Genomic DNA, 10,000 nt, shown 5'->3' with positions numbered 1-10,000 from the left:
GTTCTTCACTGTGGTTCTGGTTCTCCATTCTGGTTCTGGTTCTCCACTGTGGTTCTGGTTCTTCACAGTTGTTCTGGTTCTTCACTGTGGTTCTGGTTCTTCTCAGTGGTTCTGGATCTCCACTGTGGTTCTGGTTCTCCACCGTGGTTCTGGTTCTTCACTGTGGTTCTGGTTCTCCATTCTGGTTCTGGTTCTCCACTGTGATTCTGGTTCTTCACTGTGGTTCTGGATCTCCACTGTGGTTCTGGTTCTTCACTGTGATTCTGGTTCTTCACAGTGGTTCTGGATCTCCACTGTGGTTCTGGTTCTCCACTGTGGTTCTGGTTCTTCACTGTGGTTCTGGTTCTCCATTCTGGTTCTGGTTCTCCATTGTGGTTCTGGTTCTCTACTGTGGTTCTGGTTCTTCACTGTGGTTCTGGTTCTCCATTCTGGTTCTGGTTCTCCATTGTGGTTCTGGTTCTCTACTGTGGTTCTGGATGTCCACTGTGGTTCTGGTTCTTCACTGTGGTTCTGGTTCTCCACTGTGGTTCTGGTTCTCCACCGTGGTTCTGGTTCTCCACTGTGGTTCTGGTTCTTCACTGTGGTTCTGGTTTTCCACTGTGGTTCTGGTTCTTCACTGTGGTTCTGGTTCTTCACAGTGGTTCTGGATCTCCACTGTGGTTCTGGTTCTTCACTGTGATTCTGGTTCTTCACAGTGGTTCTGGATCTCCACTGTGGTTGTGGTTCTCCACTGTGGTTCTGGTTCTTCACTGTGATTCTGGTTCTTCACAGTGGTTCTGGATCTCCACTGTGGTTGTGGTTCTCCACTGTGGTTCTGGTTCTTCACTGTGGTTCTGGTTCTCCATTCTGGTTCTGGTACTCCACTGTGGATCTGGTTCTCCACTGTGGTTCTGGTTCTTCACTGTGGTTCTGGTTCTTCACAGTGGTTCTGGATCTCCACTGTGGTTCTGGTTCTTCACTGTGATTCTGGTTCTTCACAGTGGTTCTGGATCTCCACTGTGGTTCTGGTTCTCCACTGTGGTTCTGGTTCTTCACTGTGGTTCTGGTTCTCCATTCTGGTTCTGGTTCTCCATTGTGGTTCTGGTTCTCTACTGTGGTTCTGGTTCTTCACTGTGGTTCTGGTTCTCCATTCTGGTTCTGGTTCTCCATTGTGGTTCTGGTTCTCTACTGTGGTTCTGGATGTCCACTGTGGTTCTGGTTCTTCACTGTGGTTCTGGTTCTCCACTGTGGTTCTGGTTCTCCACCGTGGTTCTTGTTCTCCACTGTGGTTCTGGTTCTTCACTGTTGTTCTGGATCTCCACTGTGGTTCTGGATGTCCACTGTGGTTCTGGTTCTCCACTGTGGTTCTGGTTCTTCACTGTGGTTCTTGTTCTTCACTCTCGTTCTGGTTCTCCACTGTGGTTCTGGTTCTCCACTGTGGTTCTGGTTCTTCACAGTGGTTCTGGTTCTCCACTGTGGTTCTGGTTCTCCACCGTGGTTCTGGCTCTTCACTGTGGTTCTGGTTCTTCACAGTGGTTCTGGATCTCCACTGTGGTTCTGGTTCTTCACTGTGATTCTGGTTCTTCACTGTGGTTCTGGTTCTTCACAGTGGTTCTGGATCTCCACTGTGGTTCTGGTTCTTCACTGTGATTCTGGTTCTTCACAGTGGTTCTGGATCTCCACTGTGGTTCTGGATGTCCACTGTGGTTCTGGTTCTCCACTGTGGTTCTGGTTCTTCACTGTGGTTCTTGTTCTTCACTCTCGTTCTGGTTCTCCACTGTGGTTCTGGTTCTCCACTGTGGTTCTGGTTCTTCACAGTGGTTCTGGATCTCCACTGTGGTTCTGGTTCTCCACTGTGGTTCTGGTTCTTCACTGTGGTTCTGGTTCTCCACTGTGGTTCTGGTTCTTCACTCTCGTTCTGGTTCTCCATTGTGGTTCTGGTTCTTCACTGGGGTTCTGGTTCTCCACTGTGGTTCTGGTTCTCCATTCTGGTTCTGGTTCTCCACTGTGGTTCTGGTTCTTCACTGTGGTTCTTGTTCTTCACTTTGGTTCTGGTTCTCCACTGTGGTTCTGGTTCTTCACTGTGGTTTTTGTTCTTCACTGTGGTTCTGGTTCTCCACTGTGGTTCTGGTTCTTCACTGTGGTTCTGGTTCTCCATTCTGGTTCTGGTTCTCCACTGTGGTTCTGGTTCTTCACTGTGGTTCTGGTTCTTCACTGTGGTTCAGGATCTCCACTGTGGTTCTGGTTCTTCACAGTTTTTCTGGTTCTTCACTGTGGTTCTGGTTCTTCTCAGTGGTTCTGGATCTCCACTGTGGTTCTGGTTCTCCACCGTGGTTCTGGTTCTTCACTGTGGTTCTGGTTCTCCATTCTGGTTCTGGTTCTCCACTGTGGTTCTGGTTCTTCACTGTGGTTCTTGTTCTTCACTGTGGTTCTGGTTCTTCACAGTGGTTCTGGATCTCCACTGTGGTTCTGGTTCTTCACTGTGATTCTGGTTCTTCACAGTGGTTCTGGATCTCCACTGTGGTTCTGGTTCTTCACTGTGGTTCTGGTTCTCCATTCTGGTTCTGGTTCTCCATTGTGGTTCTGGTTCTCCACTGTGGTTCTGGTTCTCCATCGTGGTTCTGGTTCTCCACTATGGCTCTGGTTCTCCACCTTGGTTCTGGTTCTCCACTGTGGTTCTGGTTCTTCACTGTGGTTCTGGTTTTCCACTGTGGTTCTGGTTCTTCACTGTGGTTCTGGTTCTTCACTGTGATTCTGGTTCTTCACAGTGGTTCTGGATCTCCACTGTGGTTCTGGTTCTCCACTGTGGTTCTGGTTCTTCACTGTGGTTCTGGATCTCCACTGTGGTTCTGGTTCTTCACTGTGGTTCTGGTTCTCCACTGTGGTTCAGGTTCTTCACTGTGGTTCTGGTTCTCCACTGTGGTTCTGGTTCTCCACCGTGGTTCTGGTTCTCCACTGTGGTTCTGGTTCTTCACTGTGGTTCTGGTTCTCCACTGTGGTTCAGGTTCTTCACTGTGGTTCTGGTTCTCCACCATGGTTCTGGTACAGGTTCACAGCGGTACGTTGAGCCAAACGTGGTCAGACTGAAGAACCATCTTCTTCAGCAGAGGGAAATCAGCTGCAGTTCCCATGTTTATCCAGCAGGTGGTGACGTCACACTGACTGTCAGTGGACAGTGTGTTGCGGGTCGATCAGCTCACCTTGCAGTGACGTCATGTCAGGTTTGTTGTGCTTCTGAAGGGAACGTCACGTTTGTGAGCAGGACGAGATTGTTGACGGCCAAAACAACCACAACCACCAATTCTCTCTCTGTGTGTGTGTGTGTGTGTGTGTGTGTGTGTGTGTGTGTGTGTGTGTGTGTGTGTGTGTGTGTGTGTGTGTGTGTGTGTGTGAGGTTACAAATTCCTCTATCTATCTCTCTGTCCCTCCCCTCTCTCTCTCTCTCGCTCTCTCTCTCTCTGTCCCTCCCCTCTCTCTCTCTCGCTCTCTCTCTCTCTGTCCCTCTCCTCTCTCTCTCTCTCTCTCTGTCCCTCCCCTCTCTCCTCTCTCTCTCTCTCTCTCTGTCCCTCCCCTCTCTCTCTCTCTCGCTCTCTCTCTCTCTGTCCCTCCCCTCTCTCTCTCTCGCTCTCTCTCTCTCTGTCCCTCTCCTCTCTCTCTCTCTCTCTCTGTCCCTCCCCTCTCTCCTCTCTCTCTCTCTCTCTCTGTCCCTCCCCTCTCTCTCTCTCGCTCTCTCTGTCCCTCCCCTCTCTCCTCTCTCTCTCTCTCTCTCTGTCCCTCTCCTCTCTCTCTCTCTCTCTCTCTGTCCCTCCCCTCTCTCTCTCTCGCTCTCTCTCTCTCTCTGTCCCTCTCCCCCCTCTCTCTCTCTCTCTGTCCCTCCCCTCTCTCTCTCTCGCTCTCTCTCTCTCTGTCCCTCTCCTCTCTCTCTCTCTCTCTCTCTGTCCCTCCCCTCTCTCTCTCTCGCTCTCTCTCTCTCTCTGTCCCTCTCCCCCCTCTCTCTCTCTCTCTGTCCCTCCCCTCTCTCTCTCTCGCTCTCTCTCTCTCTGTCCCTCTCCTCTCTCTCTCTCTCTCTCTCTGTCCCTCCCCTCTCTCTCTCTCGCTCTCTCTCTCTCTCTGTCCCTCTCCTTTCTCTCTCTCTCTCTCTCTCTGTTCCTCTCCTCTCTCTCTCTCTCTCTCTCTGTCCCTCCCCTCTCTCTCTCTCGCTCTCTCTCTCTCTGTCCCTCCCTCTTCTCTCTCTCTCTCTCTCTCTCTCTCTGGGTTCAGAGCAGCCACACTGTTAATTCAAGCAGGACAGAGGAAGGGAGGTAAGAGAGGAGGAGGAGGAAGGAGAAGAAGAGGAGGAGGAGAGAGTCATTCATTCATTCTAAATGAAAGAGGATGGAAGAAAGAGGGGAAACAAAACGGTGACGTTCTGAGAGGTTTGCTCTGGAATTAAAACAAAACAACTCTAGGAGTTCTGTTCTTCATCCGTCCATCCCTCCATCCATCCCTCCATCAGCAGACGGGACATCTGAGAAAGAACCGAGAGGTGAGAATGTGTGTGTGTGTGTGTGTGTGTGTGTGTGTGTGTGTGTGTGTGTGTGTGTGTGTGTGTGTGTGTGTGTGTGTGTGTGTGTGTGTGTCCTGCACATGCAGGGCGACAGTTTCATTTCAGTTGTAAAATCTTCACGTTCAGATGAAGAACAAAGTACATTATTATTGACTGACGTATAAATATCCTGATATGCGATTCAGACAAAGTAAAGAATTACACTTTGAACTTTGACAGTTTTGTGTCTCGGCAGCAGGAGAACAGACTGAGAATATTACCGTAATAACATTACTGCACAGAGACGCTGTGAAATGAAGTTTATCTAAGAAACGAACGATGTCATTTAGGATTTATGTTGTTTGATCGGGAGACGTAAACACACCCGGGGAAGCTGTTTTTTAAAACAATCACATACAAACATGTCTTGCCTTGGATCTAAACAAAACAAAACAAAACAGTGAAGACAGCAGCAGCGTCTCAAGCGGGAGTTTAGCTGAGTTTTGGTCTTTTGATGTTACGTCTCGCTTTGAAGTCGTTGCCTGACGACGGTTGTGGAACAGCTTCTCGAGAAAATGTGAGTTTTATGTTTAAAATTAAATCTAGAAAGGATTTAAAACTGAAGCTATTTTTCTCAACATGCAGTGGAGGAGCCGGCCCGATGAAAGTCTCTCCGCAAAGACTGCGGATAATCAGTCTAGAGCTACGCTCGGTAGAGAGACTGGAGCTACATTAGGTAGAGCGCGGACCTTCACCAACGCTACATTTGTTTGCAGAACCGAGTTAGCATCACTAGCATGATAGCCATTAGCTCATATCGATGCTAACGGGACTGTCAGCTAGCTACATCACTGTGTGAAACACTGATGAGCGTGTTCATGGCAGCAGGCGCTGATCTCCTTTGATCTCCTTTGATCCCCCCCCCGTCCACCGTGAGGAGCCTCTCTCATCCGCTTTGCATGGGGAAAATTTTTGTCACAGTTTTAGGGGATTTGTTCCGAATCATTTAGACGTTGACGTCTCAGAAACTAATGGAGTGGTTCTGGAGAACATCCTAGAAAAGTATCATGCAATTTGGGTTTTTGCAAAAAGTTGTATAAATAAATAAAATACACGCAGTCTAAAACATAACCTCCTAACTCAACTTTCCTTGGTGAAGGTCATCAAATCAAAGCAAAGGCACTACAAAGACACAGAAGATCAGTAGAATCTGTTCTAGAAAGTGAAAAGGTATCAACGAGGTGACTTTTAAAAACAGGCAGTGAAGGAGCCGGTCGGTTTTAAGACAACGGACAATTTTACCACAGTTCAGTTTACAGCCTGTGTCACATCAAGTCTTATATTGGGTCAGATCAAAGCAGGAAGTCAGCAGGAGGGTGGTGCTGGTGGTGGGTAGTGCTGGTGGAGGGTGGTGCAGGTGGAGGGTGGTGCTGGTGGAGGATGGTGCAGGTGGAGGGCGGTGCAAGTGGAGGGTGGTGCTGGTGGAGGTTGGTGAAGGTGGAGGGTGGTGCTGGTGGAGGGTTGTGGAGGTTGGTGCTGGTGGAGGGTGGTGCTGATGGAGTGTGGTGCTGATGGAGGGTGGTGCTGGTGGAGGGTGGTGATGGTGGAGGATGGTGAAGGTGGAGGGTGGTGCTGGTGGAGGATGGTGCAGGTGGGGGGTGGTGCTGGTGGAGGATGGTGCAGGTGGGGGGTGGTGCAAGTGGAGGGTGGTGCTGGTGGAGGTTGGTGAAGGTGGAGGGTGGTGCTGGTGGAGGGTTGTGGAGGTTGGTGCTGGTGGAGGGTGGTGCTGATGGAGTGTGGTGCTGATGGAGGGTGGTGCTGGTGGAGGGTGGTGATGGTGGAGGATGGTGCAGGTGGAGGTTGGTGCTGGTGGAGGTTGGTGAAGGTGGAGGGTGGTGCAGGTGGAGGATGGTGCAGGTGGAGGATGGTGCTGGTGGAGGATGGTGCAGGTGGGGGTGGTGCTGGTGGAGGGTGGTGCTGGTGGAGGGTGGTGCTGATGGAGGATGGTGCTGGTGGAGGGTGGTGCTGGTGGAGGTTGGTGCTGGTGGAGGTTGGTGCAGGTGGAGGGTGGTGCTGGTGGAGGGTGGTGCAGGTGGAGGATGGTGCAGGTGGAGGGTGGTGCAAGTGGAGGGTGGTGCTGGTGGAGGATGGTGCTGGTGGAGGTTGGTGAAGGTGGAGGGTGGTGCTGGTGGAGGGTTGTGGAGGTTGGTGCTGGTGGAGGGTGGTGCTGATGGAGTGTGGTGCTGATGGAGTGTGGTGCAGGTGGAGGTTGGTGCTGGTGGAGGTTGGTGAAGTTGGAGGGTGGTGCTGGTGGAGGGTGGTGCTGGTGGAGGGTGGTGCAGGTGGAGGTTGGTGAAGGTGGAGGGTGGTGCAGGTGGAGGATGGTGCAGGTGGAGGGTGGTGCAAGTGGAGGGTGGTGCTGGTGGAGGATGGTGCTGGTGGAGGGTGGTGCTGATGGAGTGTGGTGCTGATGGAGTGTGGTGCAGGTGGAGGTTGGTGCTGGTGGAGGTTGGTGAAGTTGGATGGTGGTGCTGGTGGAGGGTGGTGCTGGTGGAGGGTGGTGCAGGTGGAGGTTGGTGAAGGTGGATGTTGGTGAAGGTGGAGGGTGCTGCTGGTTGGGAACCCTGCAGGACGACAAAGTGACTCTAAACGGTCTCATGTGAAGCGATGAATCATTTAACCAGATCTTATTTGTCTTTATTGAGCCGCTTTTAATGTTTGACTTCTCCTCCTCATCCCTCCTTTCTTTCCCTCCATGGTTTGTGCGTCGCAGGTTCCTGCGTGTTTGTGGTTCTGTGCAGTAAATAAAATCTGATACGTTCAGAACCCACAGCCTGACGGCACACAACCTTTGTTCCAGACCTCCGCCTCCGACGGGGTAATGAGGCGCTGAAATATTGATAGGCTGTGTGTGTGTGTGTGTGTGTGTGTGTGTGTGTGTGTGTGTGTGTGTGTGTGTGTGTGTGTGTGTGTGTGTGTGTGTGTGTGTGTGTGTGTGTGTGTGTGTGTGTGTGTGTGTGTGTTAACCACCCCCCCCTCCAGGACGGGCGTTGTTGAAGGTCAGTCAGTGAGCTGAACTGAAATTAAACAATGTTGATTAACGGTTCTGTTCCGGCGGCACGGTGGAGTAGTGATGGTGTAGTTATGGTGTAGTGATGGTGTAGTTATGGTGTAGTGATGGTGTAGTTGTGGTGTAGTTATGGTGTAGTTGTGGTGTAGTCATGGTGTAGTCATGGTGTAGTGGTGGTGTAGTGATAGTGTAGTGGTGGTGTAGTCATGGTGTAGTGGTGGTGTAGCCATGGTGTAGTGATGGTGTAGTGGTGGTGTAGTGATGGTGTAGTGATGGTGTCGTGATGGTGTATTGGTGGTGTAGTGATGGTGTAGTGATGGTGTAGCCATGGTGTAGTGGTGATGTAGTGATGGTGTAGTGATGGTGTAGTGGTGGTGTAGCCATGGTGTAGTGGTGGTGTAGTGGTGGTGTAGTTATGGTGTAGTGATGGTGTAGTGGTGGTGTAGCCATGGTGTAGTGATGGTGTAGTGGTGGTGTAGGGGTGGTGTAGTCATGGTGTAGTGATGGTGTAGCCATGGTGTAGTGGTGATGTAGTTATGGTGTAGTGATGGTGTAGTGGTGGTGTAGCCATGGTGTAGTGGTGGTGTAGTGGTGGTGTAGTTATGGTGTAGTGATGGTGTAGTGGTGGTGTAGTGGTGGTGTAGCCATGGTGTAGTGATGGTGTAGTGGTGGTGTAGGGGTGGTGTAGTCATGGTGTAGTGGTGGTGTAGTCATGGTGTAGTGGTGGTGTAGTGATAGTGTAGTGGTGGTGTAGTCATGGTGTAGTGGTGGTGTAGTCATAGTGTAGTGATAGTGTAGTGGTGGTGTAGTTGTGGTGTAGTTATGGTGTAGTCAGTGTGTAGTGATGGTGTAGTGGTGGTGTAGTTATGGTGTAGTGGTGATGTAGTGGTGGTGTAGCCATGGTGTAGTGATGGTGTAGTGGTGGTGTAGTGATGGTGTAGTGATGGTGTCGTGATGGTGTAGTGGTGGTGTAGTGATGGTGTAGTGATGGTGTAGCCATGGTGTAGTGGTGATGTAGTTATGGTGTAGTGATGGTGTAGTGGTGGTGTAGCCATGGTGTAGTGGTGGTGTAGTTATGGTGTAGTGATGGTGTAGTGATGGTGTAGTGGTGGTGTAGCCATGGTGTAGTGATGATGTAGTGGTGGTGTAGGGGTGGTGTAGTCATGGTGTAGTGGTGGTGTAGTGATAGTGTAGTGGTGGTGTAGTCATGGTGTAGTGGTGGTGTAGTCATAGTGTAGTGATAGTGTAGTGGTGGTGTAGTTGTGGTGTAGTTGTGGTGTAGTCATTGTGTAGTGATGGTGTAGTGGTGGTGTAGCCATGGTGTAGTGATGGTGTAGTGGTGGTGTAGGGGTGGTGTAGTCATGGTGTAGTGGTGGTGTAGTCATAGTGTAGTGGTGGCGTAGTTGTGGTGTAGTTATGGTGTAGTCATTGTGTAGTGGTGGTGTAGTTATGGTGTAGTGGTGATGTAGTTATGGTGTAGTGGTGATGTAGTGGTGGTGTAGCCATGGTGTAGTGATGGTGTAGTGGTGGTGTAGTGATGGTGTAGTGATGGTGTCGTGATGGTGTAGTGGTGGTGTAGTCATGGTGTAGTGATGGTGTAGTGATGGTGTAGTGGTGGTGTAGTCATTGTGTAGTGGTGGTGTAGTTATGGCGTAGTGGTGATGTAGTTATGGTGTAGTGGTGGTGTAGTGGTGGTGTAATGATGGTGTAGTGATGGTGTAGTGGTGGTGTAGTGATGGTGTAGTGGTGGTGTAGTGGTGGTGTAGTGGTGGTGTAGTGATGGTGTAGTGGTGGTGTAGTCATTGTGTAGTGGTGGTGTAGTTATGGCATAGTGGTGATGTAGTTATGGTGTAGTGGTGGTGTAGTGGTGGTGTAGTGATGGTGTAGTGATGGTGTAGTGGTGATGTAGTGATGGTGTAGTGGTGATGTAGTGGTGGTGTAGTGGTGGTGTAGTGGTTGTGTAGTGGAACAGGAGCACTGACGGAGGAACGGGAGTTACTTTTCAACACAATAAAACTGTTCAGTCGTTTCACAAACAACGATGCCAATAATCAATTCAATTGAACTTTATTCATAAAACACCAAATACAACACAGTGATTCCTCGGTGCTTTTAACCGCGAAAACAGAAAAACCTCAGCAGATCCACATGAGCAGCAGGTTTATTCACGACATCAACATCCCTAATAAAACATTTCAGGTAAAACCGGAGTGGAACATTCTAGAACATGAAGGTTCATTAAACCGCGTCAAAGCGCCACTTTTCCAAAATGAATGTTAGTCGATGGAAAGTCGACTTGGAACGGAGAAAATTACTATTAATGACCATTAATCACCTTTTCCTGTTTGTCTCGGCAGGAGGACGCTGGTGTCTGATTGTCAGGACGGGGAGCACAAACATGGTCATTCTGCAGCAGGTGCACAGAC

Source organism: Blennius ocellaris (genome assembly GCF_963422515.1).
Source record: "Blennius ocellaris genome assembly, contig: SCAFFOLD_100, whole genome shotgun sequence".
Classification (NCBI taxonomy): Eukaryota; Metazoa; Chordata; class Actinopteri; order Blenniiformes; family Blenniidae; genus Blennius; species Blennius ocellaris.
Note: the sequence above shows the minus strand (reverse complement) of the source record.